Raw genomic sequence first — 13,668 nt, forward strand, 5'->3', positions numbered from 1 at the left:
CCCCCCCCCCCCTCATTGTTCTTTCTTCTTCTGCATTGTTGCTTTAAAACTCTCCCCCACTTCCCAATATTCTCCCCATTTCTTTTTCTTTTTATAAAAAAAAGCCTCAGGAAACAAGCACCCCAAATGGAAAGAGGTGTAAAGGAATGTGAGGGTTCTTTTCTTTTGGTGGAGATGGGAGGAGTTTCCTGAATGATGTTTCAAGAGAGAAGGTAAGGTAAAAATCAAGGGAAAACGTTCATCTTCAGGTTCAGGATGAGAACTACCTGTTATGGAATTGGAATACAGGGCTCTCTCTGAGACATTGGTGTCAGTCTGAGTCTAGGACGGTCCATTGGCTGCTACCTGTTTTGGTTCTTCAAACTCTGGGAGCCAAGGAAAGCCAAATCGTGGTGCCTGAATGAACATGTTTTCATTGCCCAGTTGCTTTCCCTGGAGACAGGGGCAATGTTCACCAGATTGGGTGGCCAGTTCCCCTCCTTTTGTCAGGAGATTGGGAAGTTATTTCATCCACTTAAGTAGTCACCTTGGCCTTTTCCTCTCATGGAAGGAGAAGATCAGTGTTTGATCTACCATGTACCATGGGATTTTCTTAAGGGGATTCCTGGTCTGTCTTTGTTTTGTTTGGGCAACAGGTCCAAGGTGAAGGTACTTCTGGAAGAACCTAGGTCCCTTTACCTTTCTAGCAGAGAGTAGAGTGTGGGTGTGGGGTGAAAGGGGAGCTGTGGAGGGTTCTGCCTTTTGCTGAGCAGGATAGTATAAGTATGTGACTTTCAGTTGAGAATATGGAGATAAGACCAGAGGAACATATTGACCAATTTAGTTGGTGGATTGTGAAAGGTTGCAGGTGAATACTCAAAGGAAATTGTGTAAAAATTAGATCCTAGGATGTTAGGGATGGTTAAGAGTATGGCTGCTTGGAGGCAAGGAGAATGGCAAAATTACCATTGGAATACCTTCTGGATTTTGTGGTTCAGCTCAGTCCCTTGAAGGCAAAACTATCAAAGAGAGTTTTTTTAATTGTGATACCTGAGCTAATGACCCCATGGAAAGAGCTGGCATCTTGTCTCACACGGGAACTCTGTTTGTGTGTGTGTGTGTGTGTGTGTGTGTGTGTGTGTGTGTGTGTGTTTTCTCTTGATCATCTTTCTTATCAACCCTGGGCTTCTGATAATGGATTGAAGAGAACTAGGAAGACAAGGGAATGTTGGTCAAATTCCCTGTCCTGGAAATGGCTTGTGTAGCCATGGACAGACGGTACCCCTCTCTGTATACAGTGACTTCCCTGTTTGTTCAGTGGGGTGACTGTGGGCACACAGAAAGGTGCTAAATTATTAGAAGAGAGGTGATGGTTGGGGAGAGACTTTTCCATCTGGCAGTGACTATCCAAGGGACACAGTTCCATCTCCTTTCAGAGTTTCATTTTCTTCATATGGGAAATTGTGGTGAGGTCATTTCAGGGAGGAGGAGGGTAGGTGATGACATCGAATAGTGTGTGCAAATGATTGGCAGGAAGCTTATGAGAAAGAAGGTTATAAAGAGGGTTTGCCTGGAGGTAGGGGCTATTTGGGGTAGAGAGACTTTGGAGCAAAAGGAAGTTCCACATGGACATCTAGTGACTTTTGGGGGTGAATGGGGTAGGAGATAAAAGGTCCTTCTGCACCCTGAAAAGCCTGAAGAGTGAGTGAGCTGTCCTCTTGAGCACTTATCGGTACTCAGAGGCACACTAGTGGACAGCTGAACCTGTGTCTGGTTAGACTGCTGTTCTAGAATTTGACTTCCTAGAAGCAACATGTGTATCCATAAGAGCCTTTGTTCAAGGCATCTGTCTGAGTTTCTACCCAAGTACTGAGCATCCCTCCCCATCCTCCATACCTACCCAGGGTGATTCTGGGTCACTTGGTCTTTGCAGTTAGCCCAGTACTGTGGTCTTAGTAGAAGTTTTTATTTTGTTCATTCAGATTGCTTACTAATCCTCCATTTTTTGGTCTTTTAAGTTTGTTTTTTTTTTTGGACAATGGCAAAAAGCATGGAAAGATATAGAATGGGACTTTGGAGGGAGGAAACTGGGGGATAAGTTTGCACTTCTGTCAGGGACTTGAAGATGATTGAAGTTCCCTAAATCTTTTCTCTTCTTCTCATACTTCAATATCAGTGAGGAAATCAGAATCTGGTTGCTTCTCCTTCTAGCTAGCTATTCCATGAGGATCATGGGTCAATGTGACACAAGAATACCTGAAGGAGATACCCAAAAGTTGAACTCTGTTCTCAGTCTATGTACAGAGGGGAGAAGTTTAACTGAGGGTCCCCCAAAGTGAATCTAAATTTTGAACATAGAGACTGCTTTTTGTTTTGTCTTTGCTTCCTTAGTACCCAGTACAGTATCTTGCACAAAATAGGCAAATAATGTGTTTGTTCAATTGAGTCCTTCTGCTTTTTCCCCTCAACATCATTAAAACTTCAATTTCCCTTCCCCTAGGGACCATGGCCCTCTCTGATTCTCTCTACAGATGGGAAGCTACACCATGGGAAAAAAAGACAAATAACAAAAATAAAACAAAATTAAAAAAAAAAAAACACTGCTGCTACTTTGTCACCAAACCCTATTCACACTTGCGAGGGGATTTCTCTCTTGGTCATGTTGCAAGTGGAACTTAAAAGTGCTTCCGAACTCCCAGTTCTCCTTTTCCCAGAGGGGTTTGGTGGTAGTCTTCTCATCTTTCACAGTGCTTTTTTCCTGCTGGTCCTTTTTGCTCTTCCAAAGCATTCCATTCCATGCCCTTTCCTCACCCCCTTCAGTGAATTACACACCACTGAACTTTCAACGAAATACCTAGCTAACTGAAAGTATATATGTCTTTAAGTGGTGGCCCCAAACTGTGTAGTGCCCCTTCTCTGTTCTCATGGTCCATGGCATAACCCCCCTGGGGATACTGCTAACTCTACCCCAAGTGTGATTCTACCAAAATCTCTTTGCAGGAATCAACCTTTTTCTGCCACAAAATCAATATCTGACTGACTGTTTCTTTCCCCCCACATTCCCCTTTTCAGACCTCCTATTCTATTTTCCTCTATAGACATTTGGAGATGTTAACAGAGAAAAGGGAAAGTCCTTTCTTGTACCTTCCCTCACATCATTCCCATCCCATCACCAGCTTCCAGAACAATCTCCAGGGGAAGGAAGAGGGGCTAAGCACACTAATCACCACCAGCGACTTCCAGCCTTTTTGGATACCTCTACCCACAACCCCAGATAGCCTGAGATATATAGCCAGTTTCTCAGATATTCTGGACCCTTATCCCCACAAGTTAGATTTCTGCTTCGGTCACAAGACCTTCAGTTAAACTGAGCCCAGATAGTTAAATAAATAACATATACACAGTAAATACAAGGTAATTTCAGGAGGCAGAGCACTGGCAAACTAGAGAGATCAGGAAAGGCCTTATGTAAGCACTGGCACATTGAAGAACTCTTTGGGTGAGGAGGAAATGTATACCAATCCTTGGGGACCAGCTGAGCAGGGAGATGGAGACTGCTGTGAACTTGCAGAGCACCTAGTAGGTAGGCCAGTTTGGATGGAATATAGGGAGCATAAAGGGGAGTAATTAGAAGTAAGATTGGAAAGATTGGATTCATTCATTTATTCATGGAAAGATGGGTTGGGGCCAGATTGTGGAGGGCTTTAAATGCCAGGCTGAGAATTTTGCATTTTATCCTAGAAGCAACAGTCAGCAAACATTTATTAAGCTACTGCTTTGTGCCAGGAACTGTGCTAAGAGGAAGACAAAGAAAGGCAAAAATAATCCCTGCTCTCAAGGGCTATGTAGGGGTAGAAGGAAGGAGGGAGGAAAGGAGGGAAAGAAAAAAGGGGAGTAAGGGAGAGAAGGAAAGAGAGAGAGGGGAGAGGGAGGGGGCGAAAGGGGGAAAGGAGAGACAGAGAGAAAGGAAGAGGGGGAGAAGAGGGGGGAGAGAAAGAAGAGGAAAGAGAGAGAGGAAGGAAAGAGGAGAAGGAGGAAGAGAGAGTGAGGAAAGGAGGAAGGAGAGAGGGGGAAGGAGAGAGATAAAAGAGGAAGAGAGAGAGGAGAGGAGAGAACAGAAGAGAAGAAGAGGGAGAGAAAAGAGAAGGAGGAAAGGAGAGAGAGGGAGAGGAGAGGGAAGGACAAATTTGAGTTTTAGGAATGACAATTTGGCCTCTGTAGGAGAAGAATTAGAGAGGAGTTTGGAGTCAGGGGGAGCCAATTAGGAGGCTGGTGTTTGAGTGAAAGCTCAAGAAGGGAGGGGTTTGCTTCATTTTCTAAATCCTGAGACTCTCCTGTTATGCTGGGATGTGAAGTGGAAATGTGGTTACTTGCTTGATATACTTTGTGGTTTTTTTCATAGATCTAGAAACATTGTAGCCTCATGTAGCTTAGCCTGCATTTTGAGCGGGTTAAGAAGGGAAAAAGTTTGAGGACTCTTACATAAGAAGGAATGGACTTAACTTGCTGATCTCCTTCCCTCCCAAGGAATATATCAAATTGCAGGGGAGTGAGCTTAAATTTAGATGAGCTATAAGGAAGAACTTCTAAAGGAAGGTGTGAGGTTATCACAACAGGTGATTTGTGTGAGATTTGGGGAAATGCCTATGAAGGGCTTTGGAAAGGAGGGGATTTGGTAGGAGAGATTTTCCTTTGCTTTAGGATCTGTGATTTCTTCTGGAGACAGAGACAATGGATCAGTTCTCTCCTTTACAGGACTCTGAGAGAGGATTTAGAGTATTGTAGAGCTGGGAGAGGTCTCATCTAGTCCAACTCTCTCATTTGACAGGAAGAAAAAGGAAACATGGAAAAGGAAGTAACTTGACCTCACCCAATGAGTGGACATTTTTCAGACCAGAGCACAAGTCTCCAGAATCCCGGTTCAGTGCTCATTCCTCCAGAGCAGAGTAGTTAGACGTGAGTCCATGGGCCCTTGACATATTTAGAAAGACTTACACTGCTGATAGAAGATGGACAAGGATGTCCTGTCAGCGTCTTAAATTTCCTAGCAAGGAGAGCCACAAGAAAACTGGGTAGTTATTGAGGATACGTTGTGGGTGGTGAAGTAGTGTACCTAATTTTAATGGGGAAGAAATAACTGGGAACCTCCTGATTCTTTCTTCTTGAACTTAATTATATTATATACATTGTATGGGGGGGGGGTGGAGAAGATTGGCATCCTTAATTTTTTTTTTTGCTTAAGCTAATAATAATACAAATTTACCCTGCCTCAGCAGCTGAAGAACTGAAGGAATGATAAGGAACCCTAAAGTCTGTTGCAGGATCTTAGGAAAGCAGCTCAGTATTTGACAAATGAGCCCTGAATAATCCACAATTTGTTGGTAGATCTTTAGGAGTGTCGATTGTATATCCATCCATTCCAATTCTTGGTTCCATTATTATTTTTTTTTGGTCCCTAGAAAAAACATAAAGGATGTTTTTTTCAGACTTGTGGAAAATATGCAGAAATAACTAGCTCTACACTGAGTCTGCTAAGATGGTCATGAAGAACAAAGAAAAAGGAAACACATCCTATTCTCAAATGGAGAAGCTGATTAAAATCGAGCCAAATATGAACTGATGTTGATAATGAGTTGAATACACAGGGCAGTGAACTTGGAGACCCAGGGTGAAACTAAATTGACTGGTGGAGAAATATGGAGATATAAAGTCGGTGTTAAGCAAAAGGGCAACCAGAGGACAAGACTTCCTCCTTTCCTTTCTCCTCTCCAGTCCTGTCATCCCCAGTTCATTGGCAAATCATCTTGTTGTCATAGGATAATTACTAAGAAAATTTCTGCCATCATTCCCACTCCCGCCTCCCCTTTGGGGACTCATTTGCTTTCATCTATGGCCAATAAACTGGGTTGGAACTCACAAAGTTGAGACGAAGTCTTTCCTTCAACAAAGACAGTTGATAAACTCTGAAATAAGTTCACTTTTTCTCTTTGTGAGATGGACATTGATTTCAGTTCAGGCTATACCAGGAGAGAAGAGAGGAGGCGAGGAGAGGGGAGGGGAGAAGTGAGAATTTTCTTTAACCATTGGTTTCTTCTGCTGAAAGGGGAGGAAGAAGTGGAGTTGGGAAGGTGGGGATGTTCTGTGATATAGAGGAACAGAGTAAGGATGAATAGAAAGAACAGGTGTTTGGTAAGAAATGAGTGATTGGGCAGCTAGGTGCCATAGTGATTAGAATGCTGAATTGTTAAGTCATGAACATTTAAATTCAAATACCATTTCAGACATTTAGCTGTATGACCCTTGACAAATCATCCAACCTATCTGAGTTTCAGGTTCCTCATCTGTAAAATGGGGGTAATAATATCACTTAGCTCCCAAGGTTGTTGTGAGAATCAAATGATATAAACATGTGTAAAGTATTTTGCAAACCTTTAAGTGACATATAAATGTTAATTGTTGTTGCTATTATCCTTATTACTATACCTTGGAGATGAGGATGGAAGTTTTTTTATGGAAAAGGTAAGCTGTAAATGTGTGTATATACCTGGAGGACTGACAAAAAAAAAATAGACCACCTGTCATCCCCTTTTAAAGCAAGACTCATTTGTAATGAACCAGTGGGGGTCACATGAAATTTAAAAAAAACCATTAGGTTACCTAGGTGATAGGGATTTTTTGGCACAGGAAATTTGCTTATATTGGGAGAATAAAGACTAGGGTGAGGTAAAAAGATATCCATGTTATCAGTTTTCTTTTCATCATTAGGCTCTCTAGGGCATTTGATTTGCAATGAGCTATTTGCAGAAACAGTTTGGAGGAAGCTAGCTGATGATTGGCTTGTGAAATACTATCTACTAGTTAAGAAAACCTTTGGTACACGGGGAAAGTATGCTGGTCTGGACATTCCGAGGTCTGGGTTATGACCCCAGTGCTTTTGCTAACAGCCTATCATCCTCTAGCTTGTAGCATACTTATTTGGGTTGATATTATGGGGGGGGAGGGGAGGAGTTAAATGACCTGTTCAGTCACACAGTAGGTTAAGGTTAAATGTGAGATTTAAACCCACATCTTCCTGCCTCTAGGTCTAGCACTCTGTCTGCTACACCATGCTACTGCTTGTCTTGAGTGAAGTAGGTGAATATTTAGTTCACAACATCATAGGTCTGGAGGTGGAGACCTCTATGTTTATATTTAATTTACATGATAATTTTGTTGTGTATTTGAAAGGAATAGCAAGTTGTGTACAGAAGATTTGGAATTTAATGTACCATCATCCTTTTTTTTTTTTGAGGGTGGAAGCCAGGGCAACTGGGGTTAAGTGACTTGCTCAAGGTCACATAGATAGTAGGTGTCAAGTGTCTGAGACTAGATTTGAACTCAGGTCCTACTGACTCCAGGGCTGGTGCTCTATTCACTGTGCCACCTAACTGCCCCTCCCTCTTCTTTTTAAAAATATTTATTTATGTTTAGTTTTCAACATTCACTTGCATAAGATTTGAATTCCAAATTTTCTCCCCATCTCTCTCCTCCCCCCACCCCAAGATGGCATGAAATTTGATATAGACTATACACATACATTCATATTAAACCTATTTTTACATTAGTCATACAATCATCTTTTTATTGTACTTTGTTATGGAAATGCTGTTTTATTCCATAAATTAAAAAAATAAAATTAAGGAAATAAAAGAGAAAGAGAACGTAAGAGGTTATTCAGTACAGCTGTGTCTTTTCACAGATAAGGAAATGAAACTGACTTGTTCCAAGTCACAAAGTATGGGACAGAATGGGAATTTAAATCCCTCTCTCCTGACTCCACATTCAGGACTTTTCCTACTACTCTCTGATAAATTTTTGGTCTGAATTAGGATAAAATTAAGACATACTCCTGTCTATTCAGGATTTTGTGGTCTAATTGAAGAAACAAGCCAGATGTGACACAGCCAGGAAGAGTCACAAGATGACATGCTACAATTTCTGATATCTAAATTTTGAAAGATCAAAACAAGATAAGTCACACCCTTAAGCAATAAAATGATAATGTCATCTAAGAAAAAAACACTCTAAAAAGTTCACAAAAATTACTTTTCAGTTTCAGGGTGCACTAAGTAGCCTCCTCTCTAAAATAAAGGGGTTATGCCTGATCAGGGGTTGTTAACATCAAGTCCACAGATAGATCTTAGAGTGTCCATGAACTTGGATAAGAAATATTTACATCTTTATTTCAATGTTATTGGTTTCTTTGGTAATCCTGTGTGTTTATTTTGTGTATTTAAATACACTATTCTTTGAAGGGGTCCATAGGCTTCATCAGACTGCTAAAGGGGTCCATGTCACACAAAAAGTTAAGACTCTCCTACACCAGGGAGCTCTGAGGTCCTTTCCAAGTCTAATGTTATATAATTCTGTAATATACATTCACCATAAACTTTTTTTTGACATAACTATCTATCTAGTACAACTTTTAAAAAATCATTTCTATAGTATATCCAACAAGTAGTTATCCAATCTTGATGGGAATTTACTACTTCCCAGGACAGCTCATTCAACATCTGTATAACTATAATTGACCCTGGGAAAATCATTTAGCCGCTATTTGCCTCAATTTTCTTAACTGTAAAATGGAGATAATAGCACCCACCTCCCAGCATTGCCATGAGGATCAAATGAGATGCTTAAAAAGCACTTAGCACATTACCTGGCACATAGTTGGCGCTTAATAAATGCTTCTTTCCTTCCTTCCTGTAATTATTAGGAAGGTTTTCTTCCTATCAAGCCTAAATTTAACTACTATTGCTTCTAGTTCTGCTCACTAGTTCTACCCCTACTTCTGAGCCCTGAAGACCTCATCCAATTCCTTTTCCATGAAACAGACAGCTCTTATATTTCCCCAGATTGTGAGCTCCTTGAGAGCAGGGGACTGTCTTTGGCCTTTCTTTGTAACCTGCAGGTTAACATGGTGCCCGGCGTCCAGCAGCCACCTAAAGAATGTTTTCTGACCACCATTTTCAGTCCTCCACTTTTACACCTGTAGTTCCTTCAGCCAATCTTCACTGGCTTGAAGTTAAGAACTTTCACCATCCTCTTTTTCTGCCTCTGAACAGTTGTCAATTTATGGTTGTCCTTGTCAAGATGTGACACCTGAAAGTGGCCCTGGTGCTCCAGTTGTGGTTTGGCCAGGGCCAGGTACAGTGGAATGCGCCCCCAGATCACTGAAGGTTTGTTGCTGGTTTCATCCCATTCTTGGCTTCATATTGAAGTTTTAGTCCTATAAAACTCCAGATTTACCTCTCTTCAGCAATGCCTTCACTACCTTCCTTACTTTTATAGATGAAGAAACTGACCCATGGGATGGTTAGGTGAATACTTGACATATATAGTTCACCTAGATTCTAGCAAGCATTTGATAGAGTCTCTCATGCTAATTATTTGGGAAAGATGAAGAGATGTGGGCTAGACAAATTATCATTAGATGGGACTTGGTTAGATGGCTAAACCCAAATAGTAGTTACAGTTCTATGTCAGTTTGGAAGGAAGTATTTGGTGAAGAGTGTCAGGGATTTGTGTTTCGTCCCTGTGCCAGTCAGCATTCTTGTCAATGTCTCCAATAAAGGTACATAAATGGTAGACATAGCACATTTCCAATAACACAAAGCTGAGAAGGTGTAGCAGCAAGCACCCCAAGCGCGTCCTCAGGGTTTGCTGCCCATACAGGTTCTTGGATCTGCTTTGTTAAAGGAAAGCAACTCAAAATGGGTTAACAAGCTTACTTTAATCAGTCAGACATATATCGTTTACCTTGTTCAGGGGAAAAAGGTCAGCACCCCAAACCTCAAAGTATACAGGCATAATTATCAAGACAGAAACATCAAGTAGACAGATTTCCAAACTGTCCAACCATTACATCCATACCCAGTCAACATCTGGGTTTCCAAATCTGGGTTTTTCAAAGCCGGGGGACTCTCAAAAACGGCTTCCCAGAATTCAGATCAAATCACAGAACACTTCTCAAAGTGAGTCCCAAAACAAAGCTACACATCAGGGCTTATATAGCCTTCTCCTGGCTCAGAGAATGTAACAAACTTTTGGACCCACTGGCCAATCAAAAAGTATCTACTGAAAAACAAGCCTCCCACCCCAGACTCCAGGTGCACTTTAGCCTAGGGGCAGGGAAGATCTTTAAACCTGCATTTCCATTACAGAAGGGTAGCTAAAACACTAGATATTGGGGTCTGGACTCAACAGTATCTCAGCAAGCTAGAATATTAGGTCAAATCACTTAAGATAAACTATAATGAGGATAAATATGAGTTATCCTATTTGGATTAAAAATAAAATTTGCAATCTTGAGATAAAATGAAGATGATAATAACATCTATCTCCCCAGATTGTTGTAAGGAGCAAATGGGATAATGCGTGTAAAGGGCTCAGTACAGTGCCTAGCACATAATATGCATCTAAAGAATGCTTGTTTCCATCCTATCATCTTCATCTATTTAAAAAAAAACACCCATGTGACAATAGGGGAGCTATTGTTAATGAAACCTTGAGTTAGTAGCTTTCTCTCAGTTCTGCCAAGACAGCAAGGGTAGTCAGTTTGGAGGTAGTTTAGGTGTTTTACAAGGAAACCAGAGATATTGGGAAATGAGAAGTTGTGACATTTAATATGGCTGCTGGTCATGGATTATTTTTAGGCAGAACGTCTAGGGTGAATATTTTATAAATGTTTTCTTTCATCTCTACAAAATAAATGAAACAGGCATGTATTATATAGTTGTTTAGTTGTTTTAGTTGTGTCCAACTCTTTGGGACCCCATTTGAGGTTTTCTTGGCAAAGATTCTGTATCAGTTTGCCATTTCCCTCTCCAGCTCATTTTACAGATGAGGAAACTGAGGCAAATAGGGTGAAGTGACTTACCCAGGGTCATACAGCTAGCAAATGTCTAAGGCCAGATTTGAACTCAGGAAGATGAATCTTCTTAACCCTAAATATATTAGAGTATAATAAATTCATGCAAGGAATATAATATCGGGGTGGCTAAGTGGCACAGTAAGTAAAGTGCTGGCCCTGGAGTCAGGAGGATTTGAGTTTGGTTCCGGCCCCAGACACTTAACACCCACACAAAAAAACTAGCCGTGTAACCTTGGGCCAGTTACTTAACCCCAAATGCCCTCCAAAAGGAAAGAAAAAAAAGAACATAATATCAAATATATAGTCACCTTCTACATGAGGCATTTCCTTATCCTCCTTGCCCCCCACTGTCTTGTATTTATTTATTTATTCTGTATGTGCTTATATAGGTGTTTCTCTTCTAAAAGACACACATCTTAGAAGCAGGGATTGTTTAAATCTTTGCCCTTCTAATTCTAATACCTAACCTCGTACCTGGAGCATGGTAGGTGTTTGATTAATATTCTCTGGTTGTGTGCTTGATACATAGACATATAGAAGCTTGGATTGGTAAAGCTGGAGAGGAGCTTAGCAGTCATCGGTTTTAACCTTTTCATTTTACAGATGAGAAAAGTAAGTGATTTACCCAAGGTCTCCCAGCTAGTTAGTGACATACAAGGGGAAATAATTTAGATTCCCCTTATTTCTAATTTATTGCTCTTCATATCACACCATAAGAAGACAATTGCTGAAGTTAACATAGCACTTTAAGGTGTACAAAGTGCTTTACATATATGTTATTTGATTGGATCTTCATAACCACCTTGGGAGATAGGTGCAATTGTTATCTCCATTCAACAGCTGAGGAAACTGAGAGGCCAGGGTCACACAACTAGTAAATGTCTGAGGTAGGATTTGAACTCAGATCTTCCTGGTTCCAAGCTGATGTTACTATACTTCCAGGATTCTCAAATTCATCACCTAGTGGCCCATCAACCAATCATTCATTAAGTACCTACTTTGTACCAATTACTGTACTAGGGCCCTCTATTTGGTGATGAGTTTCTTTGAACTTACTTGGTTCAGATGGATTCCATTGCTGAAGGCTTACTGGAAGACACACTTTCAGGTGAGACCTACCAGGGTTCACACTGGGCTGTCATCATTTTACAGAACTCAGACTCACTCCTATCCCATGATGAAGAATTGGAGTAGAACTTTAGTGGAGGAGGGTTTTTTTTTCTTCAAATCTTAAAATATATAAAAGGTGTTTAAGGGTCTGTAAAGCAATTCTCCATCTCTACCCAAGACAGAACAGGAAAAAATGACCTTTGCCTATAATCAATTAACATTCATTAAGCATACCTGTTATGTGTCAGGCACATAACATGATGGAGATACAAGAAGAGGCAAAAGACAGTCCCTGCCCTCAAGGAGCTTACGATCTAATGGGGGAGACAACATGCAAACACACACATACAAAGCAAGCTGTGTACAGGATGAATAGGAAATAATAGAGGAAAAGCCCCGGATTGAAGACGGGTTGGAGAAGGCTTCCTGTAGAAGGTAGGATTTTAATTAGAACTTAGAGGAAGCCAGGGAGGTCAGTAGTCAGAGTGGAGGAGGGAGAGCTTTCCAGGTGAGGGAAATAGCCAGAAAGAATCCCCAGAGCTGAGACAGATCGACATGTCCATGGAAGACAAGGAGGCCAATGTCACTGGACTAAAGAGTACATGTCAGAGGATAAGGTGTGAAAAGACTGGAAAAGTAGGAGGGGATAGTTAATGAAGGGCTTTGAACACAAAGCAGAGCATTTTCTATTTGCTTCTGGAGGCAGTAGGAAGCCACTGGAGTTTATTGAGTGGGCGAGTAACATGATCAGACCTGTGCTTTAGGCAAATCACTTTGGTGGCTGCATGGAGGATGAATTGGAGTGGGAAGAGACTTGAGGCAGGCAGACCTACCAGTAGGGCATAGTAGGGATTTGGGTACTGTTGGACCATCTTAGCAGTGGTACTTATCAGCCAAATAATTTGTTTCCATGAGCAATTACTTTATTGTATCTGAGTGTCCTCTAACAGCCTAAATGTTCACATTTGCTGAAAATTTTTACTTTTGTCGATGAGTCTTTGAAACAAGGAACATTTTGCTTTAATCTTTTTTAGATTGAAAGTATCTTTTTCAGAGAGTCACAGTGGCAAAAACAGACATTTGGGTGTAATGAAAACATTTTTACAAATGTTTCCACAGGCTGGCTACTGATTATCAAGGCTGAAGATAGTGCAGACATTTACAAAAAAAAAAAAAATCTTGGCTGAATTCCACATGTAGTCAGTTAGGACATGCTTGTGGAAACATATTTCAGAACATTTGCACTGACTGACCCTCTTCAAATGTGTGACAGCAGAGGTAGAGCCATGAAAAACAGCTTTTAAGTCTACAAGTGTTTTGTTGTTCAGTCATATCTAACTCTTCATGACCCTATTTGTGGTTTTATTGCCAAAGATCCTGGAGTAGTTTGCCATTTCCTTCTCCAGCTCAATTGACAATTAAAGAAACTGAGACACACAAGTGACTTGCTCAGGATCACACAACTAGTAAGTGTCTGAGGTCAGATGTGAACTCAGGATGATAAGTCTTCCTGATTCCAGGCCCAACACTCCCCACTGCACCACCAAGCTGCCCCCTACAAGCATTTTCTTAATACTTGTTACATTATATACAAGACCCTATGTTTAAGCATTCAAGACATAGAAGGAAAAAAAATTAACAATTCTTACTCTCAAGGAGCTTAAACC

At 40.9% G+C, this 13,668-nt stretch overlaps 1 protein-coding gene across 4 annotated transcripts in view; it reads left to right on the forward strand.

Moving 5' to 3' along the window:
* Positions 1–13,668, forward strand: part of CUEDC1 (CUE domain containing 1) — a 124,793-nt gene that overhangs the window by 1,849 nt on the left and 109,276 nt on the right. The window contains exon 1 of one of the 4 annotated variants that reach the window (XM_069067439.1): positions 8–212. The exons of the other annotated variants lie outside the window; for them this stretch is intronic. The gene's annotated coding sequence lies outside the window, so the exon portion shown is untranslated. Of the gene's footprint in view, positions 1–7; positions 213–13,668 lie in introns of those variants that run through there. 4 annotated transcript variants of the gene reach the window in all.

This window comes from Petaurus breviceps, unplaced genomic scaffold, assembly GCF_028583685.1.
Source record: "Petaurus breviceps papuanus isolate PSGF00001 unplaced genomic scaffold, PetGlider_PUasm1.0 90750, whole genome shotgun sequence".
In the NCBI taxonomy this organism is placed as follows: Eukaryota; Metazoa; Chordata; class Mammalia; order Diprotodontia; family Petauridae; genus Petaurus; species Petaurus breviceps.